Genomic DNA, 12,827 nt, shown 5'->3' on the forward strand with positions numbered 1-12,827 from the left:
CTTTGACTTCATCTATTTATCAAATGAATGATGTGTGATTTTAAGGCATTACTTTATGAGTTGAATGTTGCATAGTTATAATATTTTAAATAATATAAGTCTAAAAGAGACTTTTCTTTTCTTTGATTTTCTTAATTCTTGTTTAAATATGATTTTTTTATTAACCGTTTTTATTAATTTGAGTTTTTTTTGCTATAACTTTTATATATCATCGCCGAGTTATGATCTCAACATCTGGACAGATTAATTATTATGTTATTCTCAGCCTTTTTTTTTTCATTTTTATCTTAATCTTATATATATATATATATATATATATATATATATATATATATATATATATATATATATATATATATATATATATATATAGAGGCTTATGTTATCTTATTCAACGTAATTATTGTGTTATTATATACATAAATGTGAGCCAATCAAATATTTAATTTTTAATAGAAAATGATTACCATTAATTTGATATTAAAAAACTGAAAAAGACCCACATTTAAAGAAAATGGACGAATAAGGGTATTTGTGTACATTTGTCGTCTCCATTAAAATAGGTAACTGACTTTATTTATCAAAACTTCCCGCATAATCCCTATAATATCGCATGAACCCGGATTCCACAACCCTTTGTATCGGAACACGAAATCAAAGTATATATTCTCTAATCAACCAAAAAAGCGGTAGATTCTATTGTAGTTTTTATATATGGTGATCGCTTCTTAAAGATTGTTCACAGAAGTTGCATTGTGATCGTTCGAAGTAAAAGAAATTGCAGTATAATGAGGAGTATAAGGGTGACTTCTTTTAAATCGAGATTTAAGAACACACAACAAACGGTGTTGAATCTAAATGAAGACGATGATTATTTCGTTTCTCCGCCTATAGGTATTTTTTTTTAATTTTTTTTAAGTTAATCGTTTGAATACATAAAATTCTCTTGAAATATTTGAACAATGAAGTATTTGCATGTGGTTTTTTAGCTGGTTTAAGTAAAATAGACCAAAATAGTGTAAAAAGGGGGTGTTTTTTATTAGGGTTTTTTGAAATTGAAAATTTAAAATCCGATTAAAATTTTGTACAAATATGTGAATGTTGTTTTGCAAAAAAAAGGATTTGTGATTGTTTATTTTGTTTTGTGTTTTGGAAGAGTAAAAAGATGTTGTTTTTGTTATATATATATATATATATATATATATATATATATATATATATATATATATATATATATATATATATATATATTATAATTCAAAATTCAAAACATTTCTAGTTTTTAAAATTATTGATTTTCTTACATTCATTTATATACTGTACTGGATAAGGCTTGAGAAAATAATAAAACTTTTATGGTGTAAATTGAGTAAATAAAATTTTAAAATTTGTATCCAGCTGCTGATTAAAGTGATTCACAAAATGCAATGCATTGAACTTGCTTGCAACTAGATGATCAGAAATAAATATCTTAAATTTTATGATATTCAAAATATTATTATATCTATATAATATTTAATTATTATAATATATCTTTAAGAATAGTATAGTAGTTTTTTTATATAATTTTAAACACAACTACACAAATTTTGTACAAGACAATTTGGATCACACTATCTTATATAATCTATATATTCTTAAGTTGAAATTATATGTTTTTTTATAATTGGTGTTTCGATCAAAATATAAAACCCTAGCTCTATTCTAAATTGATCACTTTTTTTTTTACAAATTATGTATTTGAATGGTCATAGACCTTAGCGAAAAACTTATCAAGATCAAGGATGTTATACAAAAGTTTCAAATTCTCTTCCTAAAAATGTAATCAAAACTTGACAGTTAAGCTTTGACAACAAACCCAGCTCCACATAAATCGAAAAAATATAGATAAATATTAAATTGTAAATATAGATAAATATTAAATTGTGTGGAAACTGATTCATTTTTGATTTATAGCCCTTAGTCATATACAAAAAATGATAGGTCAAATTGACCTAGTATTTATATTCATTGAACTCATGTAAGCTAATGTATCATACAACCATACGGAAGAAAACAATAAAATTTCTTTATCTTTTTTGTAAACCAAGTAAATTGATTGTATCTTTGTTTTTATTTGCATTATTATTTATTACTCTATATGAAATCGTTTATCAGGTTCCTGAAATGCCTAAACCCTAACAATAAGCACATTCGAAATCATGTGACAAAAAGTATAGTGTCATGCTTAGAAAGACATTGTTTCGGAACAAGTATGGCACAAAATTAATGTCAAAATATTTACGCTATTCTAAAGCATAAACATAATCTAACATATAATAACCCTATTACATTATTATATTTCCCGTTCTGTATATTTTCCGTAGCAATAAACAGATACGAATCTAATTTACGTTCTTCCTATAGAGCTCATGAAAGCGATTAATGTGAGCATCGAAAAATGATGTTTATCTTGTAACTGTTTTATTTCCCATTATTCAAGATAGTGTTTTCAAATTTGATTTTGACTACTTGGATGCCATGCACTAAGCCATGTAATTTCAATCTCATGCTATAAATGGATGCCATGCATGTATTTGGATAACTTGAACACCTTTAATGTGTTATCCACCTCACCACAAATAGATTAATGCTCAAAATTTGGTAGTTTGCTACAACTGCATTCTTGTGTTTAGTTAGACTAGAAAACTCCAAATATATAAAACATATTATTATTATTATATCAAGTAACTAACAATAAAAAGCAGATAACAGTAATATATAATTTGTTCAAACAAAGATTATATTGAAGTATTATATATTGTTCCAATGCTTATGACAATTGACAAGGATTAAAAACGTGAGACATTTTTTGAGAAATACTTTTGTTCATGTATTCAATAAAGACGATAAATTAATTCAAAATGTGTGAGCGCACCAGGCAACAACCTAAAATCCAAACTTCTTATGTTCTTAATTATAGCATAAAAATATCAGGTCATTGATTATAGATAAACCACCACATCAATAGTCCACATCAGACCAATGCATGCCCATTGTGGTCGTCCAGTATTTAAATGTATTTGTATTCCTCAAAACAAATTCACAAACGTAGCTGAGCTTCTAGATTTTGGTGGGCGGCGGGGCAATTGCCAAAGAAAACAATAAATTGTTATTAGTTATATTTGATGGTTCTGTTATTTTGACGAATTTGGAAGGTGAGAAATAGGGTGGTGTAATTGGATGGGGGTGTTGGAGCTACTAATCTCAAAAAATTGTTTTATATATATTTAAAATATTATTTGTAAACATGTTTCATGTTATCGTACTTTCAACTAAAGAGATTATAAAATGTTTTTTAATATTCGATATTGGATAACTACATATAATATTTTGATACTGTTTGTATCCCCATATCAAAATTACTGGTTCCGCAACTGCTAAAGGGTTTCTAGCTCAGTGGTATTTGGTGTTACTTTTTTTTTTTTTTTTTTTTGAAGTTTTGGGTTCAAGACCCACAGTGAACATAGGTGAAATTAATAAATAGTTTTAGGAGAACAAAAGATTTTGCTGTTAAAAAAAAAAAAAAAAAAAAAAAAAAACCCCATAATCAACAAGATTTTCAATAACTTATCTCAATCTCTACTTCGGCTGCCAATTAGGGATGGAATTGGTACGGTACCAATTCATTTTTCTCTAAACTGTGTATCGTATCAATTATAATTGGTATAAAAAAATTGCTAACTGTACTGTACCAAGTATATTTTGTACCAATTTATTTGGCTACCAAAAAGTTTGGTTGATACAAATTGGTAATGGTATATACAAATTAACATCCCTACTTCTTTGGTTTAAAGTCTCTACTCGGGAAGTCAGGCAAAGGAAAAAGACCCTTTGGCTTGAGGTTAAATTTCTATTGTAAGATTTAAAAATAAACAAAGACATCGGGATTTTGATGTTTAGTATAGAAATTAGTTACATGATTCTTTTAGTATACAAAAGAATTCTACAGAAGTAATACTAAAGTAACGTTTTAATATTGTGCTTTAACGTGGTAATTTTAGAAACCTGATAAACGATTTCATATATATATATATATATATATATATATATATATATATATATATATATATATATATATATATATATATCAAATGATTGGTTGGTACGGTATTACCATGGTATTCCAATTTTTATACCATTACGGTACCAACATTAATCAATTGGTAAGATACTACCAACCAAACATGTTGGCTACAAAATATATTTGTTACCAAGTTTCTTGATTCGGTTGGTAATATGTTGGTTGGTTTTTCATGGTACAATTTTGTCAACCCTACTGCCAATGATGTAATCTCGATGGTTTACTTGTGGCACAAACATAGGGAAAATCATTATAATTGTAAATGGACCGATAGGTTTTTTTTTTTTTTTTTTTGTAATCTATAACTGTAAACTATGTTTCTTGCCCGACTAATTTTTGCTAGTTGTGTGGCCTTTTTATAATATTCATCATTTCCAAAAAGTTGTCTCCTATTTAAAATTTAAGTAACTAAACCTAATATATATATATATATATATATATATATATATATATATATATATATATATATAGGGTAAAGTGAATATACCTAAAAACCTTATATAAGCCTAGGTACCTAACCTCATTAAACTACGTCATTTTGCATTAAATTTTCATTGCAATCATCAAAGGTTCTTAAAGTTCACCCATAAACTTGATTTACTTCAAAAAAATTTGGAAATTCATTATTATATTTCTCCTACATCCTTTCATTTGTAGCAGTAGGATATGAAGCCCATCAGGTAATATTCGATAGAAAGACGTGATGTAAAAGACAAATATTGTTGAAAGTCTAAAGATTTTGGAAGTAATCAAGTTATGGGGTTAAAGTTTAAGAACCTTAGGCAATTACAATGTAAATATGATACAAACCGATGTAATATTATGGAGTTAGGTACCTAAGCTTATATAAGGTTGTTAGGTATATTCACTTTACCCATATATATATATATATATATATATATATATATATATATATATATATATATATATATATATATATATTATCTTTTTCTAGAAAGGATTAAATGTTATACATACAACTAGATTTGTTTGAACTAAGCGGGTGTTTTGCAAAAATAATTGGTAACTAGTGACAGTTTTAGTAGGTGTTTCGGTATGGCACCGACAACACCTACCTTTTCTGTCCACAATGGAAAAAAAAATTTTGATTTTTTTATCTATTTTTCCTGCATTGGCAACACTTATTTCAACATCGTTAACAGCTACTATGTATTCCTGCTTGGGGTGCCTCAACTAATTTGGGGCTCTAAGCAAACAAAAAAAATTTGAGTTCTTCAAGTAAACAATCAGTTTTGAACTTTAGTCATTGAGTTTTATAAACCAATGTTTTTATCACCAAGCTAAGCTTCCACTTGTCTCTGTAACCCAATATATATATATATATATATATATATATATATATATATATATATATATATATATATATATATATATTAAAATTAAAGACTCTAAAGAATAGAATCAACCTTAATTCTTGGCTTCCACTCCTATTGGTAACTATTAATGAAAAGTTGGAACTTATAGATTTTATTTATGGGGAACATTGAAAGTTTCACACAAAATTAATTGTTAGTTTTTAAAAATATAAAATTACATTAAAAAAACAAAAGATTAAAACTCTCAAAAACTACTTCAATTAGGTTTGGATTAAGAAATTTTAGTTGAAAATAAAAACTAAAATATCATAATGTCGAACAAATTTTTTTCCTTAATTCGACTTTCTTAAAAAAAAAAAAAAAAAAAAAAAAAAAAAAAAAAAAAAAAAGGTTCCTAAAAGATCTTAAGAGCTCGTTGTCGAACCTTCAAAAAATGATAATAGCCATCAAGGTTTGGATTTAGCATTTAAGATTAACACTTTAACAGAACCTATTGTTGTCATCTTTCGGTTATAGTTTTCGATTTGACTTATCGTGTAAAAAAGATACAAAAGAAACTTTTAGAGTAAATTACAAAAATAGTCCCTATGGTTCTATCAACTTTGCAAGTTTGGTCCAACCTCTGAAGTTTTTACAAATACCATCCTTATGGTCTTGAGAAATTACAATGGTCCTGAGTGATAACCCATTAAAAATCAGATGTTAAATCCCAGTAAAATGACAAATATACCTTTTATCTTTTAGTTTATGATTTTTATTTTAATTTGTAGAACTACAAAGAATAAAAATAAAACTACAAACAAAATAAAACAATAAACCCTAACATAAAATCTCTCATCCTTCATTTCACACATATTCTTCGTCTCTCCCCTCTCACTCTCACTGTCTCCGGTACCATTGTCGACCACAATCGCCGACCACCACCTAGGCTACATCACCACCTACATCTCCTTTGATAGATCCTACTTCGTCTCCCATTTATCTACCGCAATCACTATGATATCCCCACCACAACTACTGCCACCTCCACCCATACCTTCTCCCCCCCCCCCCCCCCCCCTTTCCTATCCGACAACTTTAACCAACACCATCAAAAGAAACTAAAGTGATCCCCCACTCTTTCCCTATCAGTTTTTACTCAATCATGTCGACAAATTATCAGGCTCTTCCAACCAGATTCACAAGTAACAACTTGTTCAACCTCTTAAAACCTAAAAACCTATTAAAAACGGCTTAATCGAACCCAAACTCAACTCGAAATATATGAAATTTACATGTTGATATTGTTTATTTTTGTTTGAGTTTATAAAATCTAGAAGTTGTATTTGTAGTTTGTCGATCTCCCCTTTGTTGTTATCACAACCAAGGATTGTTGGTTTGATCTAATTGCAGGTGGTGGTTAAGAATCTGGAATGAACTTGGAAAGAAGATGAAGATGATGGTTATCGTTTTAATGAACTGGAACAAAGATAGTGGTTGTAAGGGTTTGTTGTGGGTTTAATGAAACATGGGATGAATATGAAAGATGATATACATACAACATTCGTTTTTTGGGTTTTATTTTCTTTTTATTTTGTGAAGCTAGAATGAAAAATCAAGATAAATCATTGTATTTTTATTTTTATTTCGCATTAGTGTTTGTGGTTGATTAATTTTGATCATAGTTTTGATTTTGTAAATATGGTTAAAAAGATGATCGAATGGAAGGAGGGGGGACAATGGTTGGGTTGTGGTTTGTGGTTGATTGATGTTCAGGGGAGATGTGTATGAGAAGATGATCGGATGGATGAGATGAATGATGGTGAGGTCAGTGGCGCACCTTAGTGGTGCCTCAGGGGTCCCGAGCCACTGCTCCGACGCCGACACGTAGTGTAAAAAAAAATGTTTTTTCTATTTAGTGCACCGGCTTAAAACACGAGTGACACTACTAATATAGATTTATTTGGAAAAAAAAATTTAGTGTCACCCCTACAAAAATGTTCTGCGTCCGCCACTGGATTAGGTGGTGGTTTGTGGTGAGGTGTAGCCAGTATAAATGATAAACGATTAAAAAGTTGTAAACACAATAATAAAATGTTAAAATAATAAATTGGAGGTAGTTTGGTCTTTTTATACATATTTTACCGAGCTTTTCTAACCAATTTTGACAGGACCGTTTGTGTAATTTTTTTGAAACCGTAGGGGTGTTACTTATCATCTCTTCAAAAGGTGGACCAAACCTATGAATCAGCCCGAACCATATGGCTAAAACTGTAATTTATTCAAACTTTTATTATAAAAAAACACATTTATAAAACCATCATTCAAAATCTAAACTTTCAATAAAACATGATTTTGGTTTTTCATATCTCCATCTTGATTTACCCATCATTACCATTTATAATTTTATATGATGAATTTAAATGACTAGTATATTTGGTTTTATTCAAGTAATGTTTACGATCTTCATTAAGGAAACATACACGTGTATGTATGTATACTTATGTGTATGTATGTGTACTTATGTGTGCGTATGTATACTTATGTGTGCGTATGCATTGTGTTTATTTATTAATACAATGTGTATTAATAGGAAAGTCTTGGTGTCTAAAAAATCGTGAGTCACATATCACGCGTTGTCCCAATGTAGATATTTTTCCCCTTATAATATACGTCGTGTACAATGTTTAAGTAAGCCCAATAGCCCAACTACATTGTCTATTTTGAAATTTTGATGATCTATACTTGGATATTCGCTAACTTAACCCAACAAACCGCTCACAAATTTATACACTTCCCTTCTAAGTTTAGAAGCTTCGATTTCATATCGATATACTTCTAGATTTTGGCAAAATACAATCACATATCAATATATCATTCTTACACTGTGTTCCTAACAAAATACAATCGCATATCATTCATACATTGTATTCCCGAGCTTGATAAATGAAAGAAAACGAGGAGGGAATAAGGTTGGAGGGAATGGTGTCGCGCTCCCTCATCAAACCGCAGTAATACATAGGCGTCACCTCACCCGTTACTACAAAAGTGTGGTCTCATACCAGACCCAATGAATGGTGCCACACTTTGGGGTTTTTTTTGTTAATTAAATAAAAACTATAATTTTAATAAAAAAAACATTCATTTCATTACTTCAAAATAAAAATAACATTACCTTCCATTGCCCAAATAGAAATTCTACAAACTTAAACACACACACACACACTAGAAATTTTAAACCTACAAACTCAAAAAAACATACATTAAACGATTTAAAATAAACGCACTACATGAAGTCGTCCTTTGAGAACTCGTCTTCCGGGTAGATCCCATCAACTAGATAATAACCATATTTATATGGTGTTCCACGCAATTGGAAAGAAGAATCTGGTGCACATCCGTCGTATATCTTGTTAAATATAGGTGACCAATTAAGAACGTTAATGTCGTTGAAGGATCTAGGAGAACCAAAAAAACATGTCAAATCCACTGATTTTGTGATGCCACCGCTTCAAATATGACCGTTGGATGCTCATGATCACATCGGGTAAATTGACCATGGTGTGAAGCAGGACAATTTTCTCATGCTTAATGTAGACAATCAAAACTTCCTAACATAGAAAGTCATGTACGCTAGCATGATGAGATTGCAATTCCATGATCTCATTGCGTGTAGGCTTACGTAAATATTTTGGACCATAAAACTGAATAATAGTTTTGCAAAAATAGTGTAGACTATCCTATGCGGTTCTAACTGACATCCTAAAACTCTCGTCCAACGCATCAGGAGGGATGTCATATGCTAACTAACAAAGTGCAGCGTACATTTTTATAAAGGGGTGAAACCGGGTGTACCTCTAGCATTGGGTCGTTGCTCGAAAAAAATCACACTCCCTTGTTACATCTTCGACTATACGTTCGTACAATGATTTGAACATTCTGAAGCGCCTTCTAAAGTAGTATCATTAAAAAGTGGCATTTTCTTAAAAGTAGCCGTGTATCAGACGTTGGTTTGCATCTTCACGGTCTCTAAAAATATATATTTGTGCTCTCTGTTCAGCACTGACAGATGCCCTACTGCATGCCGCTTCAGACATTTGTTCTGCAGATGTAGCAGCAGCGACAAATAAATCGAACATAACATCAAACTCTTCAGAAGAATCGAGCGAAGACATTTTTTTGAAAGGTAATGTAGTAGATAAGTATAAAAAATGAAAAGGGTTGAATGATTTAAATAGGTGTTAAAGTTTAAAAGAGAAAAAAAAATAAAAAAATCAAATTTTGGATCGTTTGCAATGGTCAAATGTGAGCAGCCAATCAAATTCGTCCATAGATCGCACCCTCCGAAAGTCGCAGTGCACCCTAGGGTGCACCCAGGGGGCGGTGTTCAAGGCTTATGTGGGAGAGGGAGTGCGGTCCAGGCCGCACCACTCCCTCTGGTCTAAGAAGAGAAAAGAAAAAGGAAGGGAACTAGAAAAAATATATTCTATTTTTGTGATCCCGAGTACCAAAGAAAATGAGAGGAATGAAGTAATCAAGATATTCTTATTTGGTAATTTAACTTTATACTTCCAATATATCATCAACTCTTAATTCTCATTTGGAAATCAGTTGAACCTTAGTGATTTTTTTCTTCCAAAAACTCCCGAGTTCCAATGATAGCATCATAATTACTTTTTATAACTGAATCCATGATGATATTTTGAGAAAACGTTAAGTTATTCTCAGACACATAATTCCGAATATAGAATAGAATATGCATATTTCCATGTCAGCTATTTTAATTTGTTATTGAATGCATTAAATTCTAAATTTACTGGATTTTATGAATCTCTTCAATGAATGAAATGATATTTATTGGATTTTATGAATCTCTTCAATGAATGAAATGCTATTTAATTCCAATCTTACAAACAATAAATTGCTACACATTTTCATTGAAAACACAAGAGATTGTTTAAAATTCTCATTTTTTTAGCAAGACATCCCCACAATTTTATGAATAAATAAAATAAGTGTATGAAATATGTGTTGAATTTTTACAGATTCCAAAAACAATATTCATTTACAATAAATATGTCACATTGAGGTAATGCTTATACAAATCTTGTTGATGTCTGTTGATATCTTAATAACTTTTTAAGGTCATTTTTGAGTTCCAATATTATACTTCACTTTTGAGATATATCCTTTAGCAGCATACAGGGCCGGCCCAAGCCATGGGCCAACTGGGCTAGGACCTATGGCATCATTCGAAGGAGAGAGCAGATTTGGACCATCACTTAATAATATTGGTATATATTTTAGGCTAAAACTAGATCCAAACACCTTCGGTATAGCCTCCCTGACCGCCGCGGTTACCTCTGTGGTAATGATCATATGGATCTCATCATCACTAGTATTCTGCCTCTTTGGATCGCCATAGTATGAACCTCGAGTGTCACACCCCCAAACCGGAATGGCGGAAACGTTCGGGGGTGGATGACTTCATGTAAAGTATCATAACGTAAAGTAGTAAACAAGCAACAACATCATCCATTGCATTAATAGTATAGTTTAATACATATGTGCTCTTTCATAGTAATATGACATAAACAGGATAATAAAAAAAAAAAGACGAGTCTTGATATAAGCTTCGTCTTCTCAAAATCTGGCATCGGTATCTGTCTACTGACGACCTGAGAATACAAGTTATTTTGAAAGCGTAGGTCAGCATTTAAGCTGGTGACTTCATAAGTATTTAATGTCATTGTTTGTATAAGTATGAAGAAAACGTTTGAAATTGTTCAATAACATTTTTGTTTGTATAAAACTGAATAGAATGGTTTGGATATATTTGAAACTTCCTAGAAAATATCATATTTTCTACTAGTATAAAAGTAGCCTTCTACCAAGACCCGACTGTTTTGAATGTTTACTTCTAGAAATCCGATATTTTTCCGTAAGTGGGTGGCAGTTTAAAAGCTCCAAAACTGTAACACAATGATGTTTTTCATACCTAAATAGTAGATTTATGTATGTATAAAATTACTAAAGCATTTGATTACCCCGTAATCAATGTGTGTTTTTAATACTCCATGTGAGTTTTATAACCATACTAATGACTCAGGCTGCCTGTCACAACGTTCTTCAGGCGTTCAAATGTTATGATGTTTGTCACCCCAGACCTACCGGTCTAGCTGTAGCTAACAACTTAGGAGCGGGATTGTCAATCCCATATAGATCTATACACAAGTATCACGCTCTCCCTACAAGAGTTTATGGTGTATAATACAGGACTTTAACTGCATACTTGAAAGTACGTGAAGTTGAATATCTCACAAAACTTAGTATCAAATAGATTTACGTATGAAAAGTCCATTTGTTCTTGTATATGAAAGTATTTCTTTGATATAGTATCTATAGTATGTAAAATCTCATGATTTCCTTGTAAACTATGCCTATTATAGTTTTTCCAAAAGTGTGTTTCGTTTGAATAGTAAACCCTAGTGTAGTGTCGACTTTGTATGTATAGTATAACATTTGTAATAACATTATCGAACATTTTTACTCAAAATATAAATAAAGTGTTTGATATATATAAAACATGTTTTATTCCTAAAAGGACGAGACGTTATCGTGACATGTTTTGCATTCTGTGATAGTATTCTCTATCATAGTATTCTCTGTTATAATATTTGTATATGATAGTATTTCTCCTAAACTATACCTATAATAGCTTACTAGTAATTTATGTAATTTGAATGAAAGTATACCTTTGCTTCCCAAAGGTATTGAACTGTTTGAATAGTATCTTTATATCTACATATGGACACATAATATATAAGTTTGAAAGGAAGTTTTGTAAAACATTTAAAGAGTTTAATAATAAATATTGATGACTTGATGTCATTGTATAAAATGATTTAAAAAGTAGTTTGTTTGATAAGACAGTGTAAAGTAAAAGAGACCTTTGCTCTAAACGCAGTTAAAAAGTTTATGAAATCATTTGCTTGAAACACAGTTATAAATCACATATGATTGATTATATAATAAAGAGTATAACAAAAGGTTTATGTCTTTCACACGAGGATAACCGTGCATTTACTTGTATCCCCCCTCCCCTAAAAGTGTATAAAAAGCATTTATAAAGCATTTGAAAGTGTAGTTTATAGGGGTATGAACTCACTTGATATATTAAAGAAGCTGAGATGAAAGTCAGGCAGAACTTTGACTAGAAAGAAGTCGATTTCTCGGAAATCTCAGGACTTCGGGACTTGCATCATGTATTGGAGGCGTTACCAGGGCTTCGGGGTAGTCTCGGGATGCTTGACACAGAGTAAAAGTAGCAAGGAAGGTAGAATTGAACAGCCAAAACCTAAGACCTTTGGTTTCTATTTATAGGGGTG

At 30.5% G+C, this 12,827-nt stretch overlaps 1 long non-coding RNA gene across 1 annotated transcript; it reads left to right on the forward strand.

The window, feature by feature from the left end:
• Nucleotides 1–599: 599 nt before the first annotated feature.
• Nucleotides 600–7,084, forward strand: LOC145028301 (uncharacterized). The gene is made up of 2 exons (XR_013675969.1): nt 600–894; nt 6,853–7,084. It is a non-coding gene; the product is annotated as an uncharacterized LOC145028301 (long non-coding RNA).
• The last annotated feature ends 5,743 nt before the right edge of the window (nt 7,085–12,827 follow it).

Source organism: Lactuca saligna, chromosome 2, assembly GCF_052625555.1.
Source record: "Lactuca saligna cultivar CGN05327 chromosome 2, ASM5262555v1, whole genome shotgun sequence".
In the NCBI taxonomy this organism is placed as follows: domain Eukaryota; kingdom Viridiplantae; phylum Streptophyta; class Magnoliopsida; order Asterales; family Asteraceae; genus Lactuca; species Lactuca saligna.